The following is an 11,510-nucleotide window of genomic DNA, read 5'->3' on the forward strand; positions in this document are numbered from 1 at the left end:
TGCAAGTCATCAGAATCAGGTAATACACCAACTTATATTCTTGTCTTCGTGAAAGAAAGACATCCATATGTGTTACACATGCTTGTATTATCATTAAACACATTTAACTTGTTTACAAAAATGTCTCTTTCATAAATAAATAAATATAAATGATATATATAAATAAGGTATATCCCCTCGAGTTGGTCAATTGAAAAGTAGCTCGCCTGCAGAAAAAGTGTGGGCACCCCTGCCCTAAACTATTCCAATCCTTGCGGCACTTGACTGCTGATCAAATTTTCAATAACACCACAGATGCTGGATGATGGCTTCAATTAGCACCTAATTACGACCAGCAGGAAACATAGGTTTTAAAATTCCTCTCATAGTAAGAAGGCGATTGACTGCAGGCAAAACAATGTGCAATAAACGTGTCCTATTTGTATAACACATGCAAATATATGTGAAGCCGCACAACCTTTTATCCTACATAAAAATACAGCAAATACTATTTTTGTTTGTTGCCGTCCTCAGCAAAGTTCTCCCCATAGCTTATCAGTGTGTAATTGCTGCTGATTGGTACATTATTGCCCTGCTTAATCTGGCTGTGGGTGGCTAATGAAGGAGCTCCAGCTGGGATGTTATCAATCGTAAGCAGACAGCAAGAAACGAGGTAAGAAGGTTCATCACAAAAAGGAATAGATCGGGAGTCACCAACCTTTTTGAAACCAAGAGCTACTTCTTGGGTACTGATTAATGCGAAGGGCTACCGGTTTGATACACACTTAAATTGCCAGAAATAGTCAATTTGCTCAATTTACCTTTAACTCTATGTTATTATTAATAATTACAGGCCTACTGAAATGAGATTTTCTTATTTAAACGGGGATAGCAGGTCCATTCTATGTGTCATACTTGATCATTTCTCCATATTGCCATATTTTTGCTGAAAGGATTTAGTAGAGAACATCCACGGTAAAGTTCGCAACTTTCGGTGCTAAGAGAAAAGCCCTGCCTCTACCGGAAGTCGCAGACGATGACGTCACATGTTTGATGGCTCCTCACATATTCACATTGTTTTTAATGGGAGCCTCCAACAAAAAGTGCTATTAGGACCGAGAAAACGACAATTTCCCCATTAATTTGAGCGAGGATGAAAGATTTGTGTTTGAGGATATTGATAGCGACGGACTAGGAAAAAAAAGTAAAAAAAAAAAAAAAACGCGATTACATTGGGACGGATTCTGATGTTTTTAGACACATTTACTAGGTTAATTCTGGGAAATCCCTTATCTTTCTATTGTGTTGCTAGTGTTTTAGTGAGTTAAATAGTACCTGATAGTCGGAGGTGTGTCTCCACGGGTGTCTTGACGCGCAGTGTCTCAGGGGAGTCGACGGCAGCTATGGACGGCACAAGCTCAGCTTTTCTCCGGTAAGAACTGACTTTTTAACCACAATTTTCTCACCGAAACCTGCTGGTTGACATTCCGTTGTGATTCATGTTCGCTTGACCGCGCTCTGATCCATAGGAAAGTTTCACCTCCAGAAATTTTAAACAAGGAATCACTGTGTTTGTGTGGCTGAAGGCTAAAGCTTCCCAACTCCATCTTTCTACTTTGACTTCTCCAATATTAATTGAACAAATTGCAAAAGATTCAGCAACACAGATGTCCAAAATACTGTAATTATGCCGTTAAAGCAGACGACTTTTAGCTGTGTGTGTGTGCAGCGCTCATACTTCCTAAAAACCCGTGACGTCTTGCGTATACGTCATCATTACACGACGTTTTGAAGACGAAACTCCCGGGAAATTTAAAATTGCAATTTAGTAAACTAAAAAGGCCTTATTGGCATGTGTTGCAATGTTAATATTTCATCATTGATATATAAACTATCAGACTGCGTGGTGGGTAGTAGTGGGTTTCAGTAGGCCTTTAATGATATTTATCTTTGTGGAAACACTGATCATCTTAATCATGGGTGTCAAACTCTGGCCCGCAGGCCAAATTTGACCCGTCATGTAATTTCATTTGGCCCTTGAGTCAATATCACATTAACATTAGAGCTGGCCCGCTTGTGTATACCGCATACACCGCTAATACTCATATTTCCACCCGGACAACAATATTGGGGGCCTTTTAAGGCACTGCCTTTATCGTTCTCTACAACCTGTCATCACGTCCTCTTTTCCTCCATATAAACAGCGTGCCGGCCAAGTCACATAATATACGCGGCTTCCACACACACACACAAGTGAATGCAAGGCATACTTGATCAACAGACATACGGGTCACACTGAGGTTGGCCGTATAAACACCTTTAACACTGTTACAAATATGAGCCACACTGTGAACAAACACCAAACAAGAATGACAAACACATTTCGGGAGAACATCCGCACCATAACACAACAAACACAACAGAACAAACACCTAGAATCCCATGCAGCACTAACTCTTCCGGGACGCTACAATATACAACACCAAACCCCGCCCACCTCATTATTTTATTTTCAGATGTATTAGTCTGTGGAAAAAGTTAATGTTGATATTTACCTCAGAAGGCTACAAACAGAAAAGAGGCATTTTTTTAATTTATTTAAATTGTATTGAATTCACCGTTGATGTTTTTTCGTTTGTTTTTTGAAAGTTGGTTTTGCACTATTAAGTTAAATAATCTGAGCAATAACCAACGTTTTATTCATGCACTTTCTCTTGCTACTTCAAGGCTTGAATGTTTGATTAATGAATTATTGTTATTTTAAAATCTATTAATAGCCTGTGGAAAAAGTTTATTTTGATATTTACCTCAGAAGGCTGCAAATAGAAAAGAGGCAATCAATTTTTATGTAAATTTTTTTGATATACCATTGATATTTTTTCATTATTATTAATATATAAGCCTTGCTTGTTCAATATTCAATGCAAAACTTGTTTGGGTCACTATTAAAAGGTTCATTTGTTCAATCTTGGCCCGCGGCATTGTTCAGTTTTTAAATTTTGGCCCAATCTGTATTTGACTTTGACACCCTTGACCTTAATGATTACTCGCAATAAATATATATAGAAACAGATAAATATCAATATGCAACACTTTATTTTTATATTTTCTGTAAGTGCACATTTTTCAAATTGAACATTTTCAAATGATCACTTCTAAGACAGTCTTGTGAAATCACAATATCCCATTTTAACCAGCTAGCTAATAACATTTTTTAACAAATCATTAATTACTTTGCACCATGTTTGTACAAATAATAACTCATGTAAAATACAAAATTCAACTCTCAAATTTTTTAAATAAATCATGTCACACTTTGAAGTGGACACCAAATCTGTTATATGTTTCTTTCAATCAATCAATCAATCAATGTTTATTTATATAGCCCCAAATCACAAATGTCTCAAAGGACTGCACAAATCATTACGACTACAACATCCTCGGAAGAACCCACAAAAGGGCAAGGAAAACTCATACCCAGTGGGCAGGGAGAATTCACATCCAGTGGGACGCCAGTGACAATGCTGACTATGAGAAACCTTGGAGAAGACTTCAGATGTGGGAAACCCCCCCCTCTAGTCAGTAAGTGGGAAGCCTGGCATTGCTGTTAACTAGTGTGTTGTACTCTGGTGTGTAACTTGACACTGCAACTCTGAGGGAGTCTTGCAGATGTGCATCAGTGAGGCGTGTTCTGTGTTTGTTCTTGATAAAGTTCATGTCAAAAAAGGCTGATTCACAAAGATAAGTTGAACCAAACAGGCTTGCAACCTTCATAGCTGCTGCGCATACACCACTGTACTTTTCTGTGTCAACAAGGCACCAAAAGTTTGGTGCAGGCTGGTGGGCTTTGAATTTTAAATTGTCAGGAAGGAAGAGGAAAGAATTTAAAAGGTAAAAAGGTATATGTATTTAAAAATCCTAAAATCGTTTTTAAGTTTGTAGTTTTTCTGTAAAATTGTCTTTCTGAAAGTTATAAGAAGCAAAGTAAAAAAAATAAATGAACTTAATTAAACAAGTGAAGACCAAGTCATTAAAATATTTTTCTGGATTTTCAAAGTCTATTTGAGTTTTGTCTCTCTTGGAATTAAAAATGACGAGCAAAGCGATACCAGCTTTCTAGTAAATAAATCAAATTTTAAAAAAAAAATAGAGACAGCTCACTGGTAAGTGCTGCTATTTGAGCTATTTTTAGAACAGGCCAGCGGGCTACTCATATGGTCCTTACGGGCTACCTGGTGCCCGCGGGCACCGCGTTGGTGACCCCTGGAATAGATCATGCTAAGTTGGGTCGAAAAAGACCCAGCTCTCCTGCCAAATGATTGATGTGTCGTCGCTCGGTGGCCCCGTTTCTAAAGAGAGGACGAGGAGGCAGGTGTGCTCAGGTGATTAGATTGTTGTGCAGGCTGCAAGAGGTGTACACTATCACACCCCCACACCCCCCACTGAGGTCCCAGTGCTGCAGGCAATAGCAACATGCTGGCATCTGACCCTGTGCAGCCAGTGGAGAAGCTGACAAAACAAACCTATGTTGTTTTTTCTCCCCCGGGAGGATGCTAGGGATTGAGTTGGCCCACATTGTAGGAGCTGAAGACGAGAGGCAAGGAAAGTTTTATGAGTAAAAAGATCCAACGGACAATTTTGTAAAGATGTTGGACTTTCATTAAAATGCTCATATCAGTAAACACTATCACACACAACCACAGGCGCCGATTTACATTTCTGCCAGTGGGTGCTCAGTGTGTGTGTATTAGTGCTGTCCCGGTACCAAAAGTATTTATAAGGGGAACCACAAAAAAATGTCATTATTGGCTTCATTTTAACAAAAAAGTCTTACGGTACATTAAACATATGTTTCTTATTGCAAGTTTGTCCTTAAATAAGGTAGTGAACATACAAGACAACTTGTCTTTTACAGTTGTGTTCAAAATTATTCAACCCCCAAACAATTTTGGTGTTTTAGCAAGTTGGACATTTAGTCCGTATTTTGTTTATAGTCATATCAAATAAAGATGCATTAAATAGACAAATGCAACTTGAATTACAGCATTATATTTTGTAACATACCAAACAGTGTCATTTCTCTTAATATCTCATTGACAAAATTATTCAACCCCTTGAAGATCAGAACTCTAAAGAACAGAATTTGAATAAGGTCTTTTCAATCAGGTGTTGAAAACACCTGTAGATGTGATTAGAACCATAACGAGCAACAATTAAACTGATTGAAAAAGACTGTGACGCTCAGCTTCTTGTAGATGGGCAATGGTGTATTTGCAACATGGTGAAGTCCAGGGAGTGGTCAAAGAAGTCAAGAGAGGGGGTAATTTCTCTTCATAAGAAAGGATATGGATGTAAGAAAATAGCAAAGACATTACACATTCCAAGAGACACAGTTGGGAGCATAATTCGCAAGTTTAAAGCTAAAGGCACAGTGGAAACACTACCTGGGCGTGGTAGAAAGAGGATGCTGTGTGCAACTGCTGTCCGGTATTTGAAGCGTACAGTGGTGAAAAACCCCCGGGTAACAGCTGAGGAACTACAACAGGACATTGCAGAGGGGGAACGCAGGTTTCGTCCCAGACAATAAGGCGCGCACTACGAGATGAAGGCCTCCATGCCAGAACTCCTAGGCGCACCCCACTTCTGACTACCAGGCACAAGAAAAACAGACTCCAGTATGCCAAAAATCATCTGGACAAACCCCAAAGGTTTTGGGAAACTGTTCTATGGAGTGATGAGACAAAACTGGAACTCTTTGGGCCTATGACTCAACGTTACGTCTGGAGGATAAAAAATGAAGCTTACAAAGAGAAGAACAATCACATGACCTTATGAAGTTGGATGCATGTGAGTGAAATATAATATGAATACATCCTTAAATGTAAAGTTAGATGAAGAACCACGGTTGTATCGTGAATAATGCAGTAAAGAGTGACTCACAGCCCACATATTGTGAGGGTAAATCTTGGTTTAGTCCTCCTACAGTTCAAAAATATGGCATGTTAATTGGAGACTTTGAATTGTCCACAGGTGCTAATTGGCTGTTGTCTTAATGCAGGGGTGTCCAAACTTTTTCCACAGACGGCCGCACACGGAAAAATTTAAGCATGCGGGGGCCATTTTGATATTCTTCATTTTCAAACCGTAACAAAATAACAGGATTTTTTTTTTTTTTATCCTTATGGCTCCCGGTGAGCATAGAGGGTCTCAGTCACTAAAATGGTAAAAGTAAGTCAAATTGTTATTATTTTTTATTTAATGCTTACAGTAAATCTCTATATCAACTTGAGGTTGATATAAAGTAAAATAAGGTTTTATACATTTTCAGTCAAAGACAACTTTGTTTTTTATAGTAAAACTGAAATATGCAGTATTTAGATAGATGGATAGATAAATAGATAGATGGATAGATAGTACTTTATTGATTTCTTCAGGAGAGTTCCTTTATTTAGCAATTAAAGCCCTCAAAGATCAATAATGCAGGATACTATTGATTTTAATTATTTAATATTTTTGAGTAATCACAGTGAAAAGTTAAATAAAATCCTACTAAATATATTTGAGAATTGAAAGGTTCCCCACTCAAGTGATACATTATTATTTTTTTTACTTTTAACAGTTAAATTTCAAGATCAACTTCCGATATATATCTGTCGATTTTAAGTTTGAACTATTATTTTGTTTGTTTTATGCTCTTTTCTCAAAACTTTCATGTTTTTATACGGCAACCACACAACATATGCAATATTTTTTCCACATAAAACATTTTAAAGTGATAGTTTTAAAGTAATAATTCATTATGACATAGATATTTTTGTCCTTTTTTATTTTTTTGACAAATGGAAAATAAAGAAAATAAAGATAAAAGGAAAAAAAACTGCCTGCATGGCAGCTTTGTGTCAACATTGCCACTTTTTCTCATTAGATTTCACCTCAGTACACTTTTTTTTAAATGTTTTTTATTTTTATTTTTGCAATACTATCAATTTTGCAATTTTTGCAGAATGTGTGGCGGGCCGGTAAACGATCGGCTGCGGTCCGCAAATGGCCCCCGGGCCGCACTTTGGACACCTCTCTTAATGTGTCCTGTAATTGACCGATTAGCAGTCCTAGGGATACACCGCCTCTAACCCGAAATAAGATAGCTAACCCTTGACCCCGACTATGACAAGCATCACAGAATTATATATATAGAAAAAAATATCACAACAAAGTTGTTTATCTTTAGGACGGCACCACCTGCTGGGGAACTGCTTGGACTGAGCCATTGTTTGATAGGTTCTCCTTAAAGCCGGGCGTCCAAGTGCAGCCTGGGGGGCCAATAGCAGCCTGCAACTCGTTCCTTTTGGGCTCCTTTTGCTTATAAAAATCCAATTCAGCACGAAAAATAGCATATTTAAATGGACAAGAAGGCATAAACGAGAACAAAGTTTAAACACTAAGTATAATAATAATAACATGCTTTGTCGCCTATAGTCAACCAAAGCCTATTATAGGCATTATTTGTATTACTTGTGCATATTGACATGGTATTCCTTCAGCCTGTGAACAACATCAAAACGGAACACACAAAATGCTAAAGGGGCTTTTTAAAGTTCTTGACCTTGAGCGCCAACTTTTCCATTACAGAGGGGCCCACTCAAATATTAATACTGAAAAATAAATTTTACTCTTGATTTTTGATTCACATTTAATAATTATATCCAACCTACTTACATTTTAACAGTTTCCAATCTTGTTAAATAATATAAAACCATGTGTTAACCACATAGGTTATTATTTATCCAACACATAAACCTTATAGTTGGGTCCAGCTGATTAAAAATAAATACCAAACAAATATACTGCAAATGAAGGGACATGTAAAAAACTGATGGGAAAAAATAAATACATATAATCACGCAGTGCTAAAATAAATACTCTCTAGCTAAATTAATGATGGATTATAACAATAGATGGATTGTCAATAAAATGTAAGTGCAAATGAAAATACACCTTTACCACATTAGTCATATTTTTTGCACTTAAGCTTCTCGATGACTTTAGCGCCAGACTTTGTGTTTGTTATGGCTGATTCAGACCACAGCAGAGAAACAGATATTTTTTGCCGGCCCCGGTTAAACACTGGACTACATTGAAATGAAAAGCCACACTACGTTTAGTAGAAGCAGCAGGTAAAAGTAAACTGCAAATGTGTTGAAGAGAAATTAAGATTTGATATTAACTCCACAAAATATGTATATGAAGTTAACAAGGTGAAAACCACACTTCCCCCTTAATTCCTAGCCATCCATTTCCTACCACTTCCTAACCTCTGTGTGTGCTAAAAAACACCATCCATCCATCCATTTTCTACCGCTTGTCCCTTTTAGGGTCGCTGGAGCCTATCTCAGCTGCAGTCGGGTGGAAGGCGTGGTACACCTGGACAGGTCGCCACCTCATTGCAGGGCCAACACAGATAGACAGACAACATTTACATACATACATACATACACATATATATATATATATATACATATATTTATATATATATACACACACATATGTGTGTGTGTATATATATATATATATACAGATTTATGTATATACATATATATATGTACATATATAGACTGTATATATATACATATATATGTACATATATACTGTATGTATATATATACATATATATGTACATACATACATATATATATATATATATATATATTAAGAGACAGTGTTGTAAATACAAATATAGTGTATTATTATGACATTCGCTCACACCACATTGAAAAAATTACTTACTCAAAAGCAAGCCAGTGTAAAATATATGTCATCCTTTGATGGGTAATAATATAAGAAAATAATGAAAGGGACAAGTGGTAGAAAATGGATGAATGAAAGGCTGTGTTGTTAGTCTTTCTTTCCTGCTGTGATTACAAAGGAAAGTTGTGATGAAACAACTTGTACAATCAGTCATGTGACATGCTCCTGTCATTACTACAAAATGACAGAAGGGGGCGCCCCAACACTGGTGTGCAATGGTAGCTCTGGTTCTCATTTATATAAATAGGATAGAATAGAATAGAATAGAATGTACTTTAGCAGAGAAATTTTGGTTTAGACCTCGTAGTTACAAAATATGGCATATTTTCAAAACCATATCATACACATGTGGCTTGACTTACACTAAATGTTGTTTTGTTTCCCTTCATCTTTAACTGAATAGAAAAGCATAGAATAAAATAGAATACTGTAAATAATATTTTTTTTGTTTCAAATAATATAAAAAAATACTCATAGTTTACTTGAATATCTGTCCTGCATAATTTTGTATAATCATACTGTTTTATTCTTAAATGGTCCCTTAAATAAAGAAAATAATTGTTTGGACTTAGAAAACAAGCAAAAACAATGGGAGGTGCATTTATTATTTCCAGACTTTAAGGCCATATTATGATGTGGATTTAAGTTATGCAGCTAACTATCCTCACATGTCATGCTTTGTGTTTTCAAAACCAAAGTATACTAATATAGTCTTACAGTATCTGAAGATTGCACTCATTATTATAGATTCATTCTAAAAAAATGCCCAGTTGAAAAGTTGGAACATTTTCAACAGGTGTTATACACGCAGTAAAGAGACCCAGGGGTCACCGAATCTGGGTCCTGGGTCTTAAGTTTGACGTCTGTGTATATAGAGCATATACACAGCCAACAGATACATCATTATGTACACAATAGCTAAAACTATACTGTTGCCTACAACATGAATATAGGTACAATATACTCCAGTGCTGCTCTAATATTTTCTGTCATGACCCCCCCCCTGAACTGAATTTCTATTAAGAACTTAATATTTATTTATTCTTTATATTTACTCTGCGATGAGGTGGCGACTTGTCCAGGGTGTAAGCCGCCTCCCGCCCGAATGCAGCTGAGAGGCTCCAGCACCCCCCGCAACGCCGAAAGGGACAAGCGTTAAAAAAATGGATGAATGGATGGCATATAAAGGACTGTTTCAGAAAATTAGACTATTGTGATTAAGTCCTTTATTTTCTGTAACGCAACTAAAAACATGAAAAATGTCATACATTCTGGATTCATTACACATCAACTGAAATATTGCAAGCCTTTTGTTATTTTAATATTGCTGACTATGGCATACAGCTTAAGAAAACTAAAAAATCCTATCTCAAAAAATTTGAATATTTCCTCAGACCAAGTAAAAAATAAAGATTTCTAACAGCAAAACAAAATCAAAAATTTGAATATGTCAATTAATGCACTCAGTACTTGGTTGGGAATCCTTTTGCACGGATTACTGCATCAATACGGCGTGGCACGGAGGCAATTGGCCTGTGGCATTGCTGAGGTGTTGTGGATGCCCAGGATGCTTCAACAGCACATATATATATGTATATGTGTGTGTATATATATATATATATAATTTATAGAATATACATACTACATATGTATATATGTGTGTATACATATGTAGGTGTGTATATATATATATATATATATATATATATATAGAGAGAGATATATGTGTGTGTGTGTATGTATGTGTGTACATATATATATATATGTTTATGTGTATATATATATATGTTTATGTGTATATATATATATATATATATATATATATATGTGTATATACAGTAGGGCAAAAAAAGTATTTAGTCAGCCACCGATTGTGCAAGTTCTTCCATTTAAAATGATGACAGAGGTCTGTAATTTTCAACATAGGTACACTTTAACAGTGAATTCACATTGTAGGAATTTTAAAGATTTTATTTGTAAATTATGGTGGAAAATAAGTATTTGGTCACTTCAAACACGGAAGATCTCTGGCTCTCACAGACCTGTAACTTCTTTAAGAAGTTCTTCTGTCCTCCACTAGTTACTTGTATTAATGGAACCTGTTTGAACTCGTTATTTGTATAAAAGACACCTGACACCTGTCCACAGCCTCTAACAGTCAGACTCCAAACTCCACTATGGCCAAGACTAAAGAGCTGACGAAGGACAACAGGAAAAGAATTGTAGACCCGCACCAGACTGGGAAGAGTGAATCTACAATAGGCAAGCAGCTTGGTGTGAAAAAATCAACTGTGGGAGCAATTATCAGAAAATGGAAGACATACAAGACCACTGATAATCTCCCTCGATCTTGGGCTCCAAGCAAGATCTCATCCTGTGGGGTCAAAATGATCATGAGAACAGTGAGCAAAAATCCCAGAACCAAACAGAGGGGGGGGGGGGGCTGGTGAATAACCTGCAGAGAGCTGGGACCAAAGTAACAAAGGTTACCATCAGTAACACACTACGCCGACAAGGAATCAAATCCTGCAGTGCCAGACGTGTCTCCTGCTTAAGCCAGTGCATGTCCAGGCCTCTCCGAAGTTTGCCAGAGAGCACATGGGAGAATGTCATGTGGTCGGATGAAACCAAAATAAAACTTTTTGGTATAAACTCAACTCGTCATGTTTGGAGGAAGAAGAATACTGAGTTGCATCCCAAGAACACCATAACTACTGTGAAGCATG

The sequence above is a fragment of the Nerophis ophidion genome, linkage group LG12, assembly GCF_033978795.1.
Source record: "Nerophis ophidion isolate RoL-2023_Sa linkage group LG12, RoL_Noph_v1.0, whole genome shotgun sequence".
Classification (NCBI taxonomy): domain Eukaryota; kingdom Metazoa; phylum Chordata; class Actinopteri; order Syngnathiformes; family Syngnathidae; genus Nerophis; species Nerophis ophidion.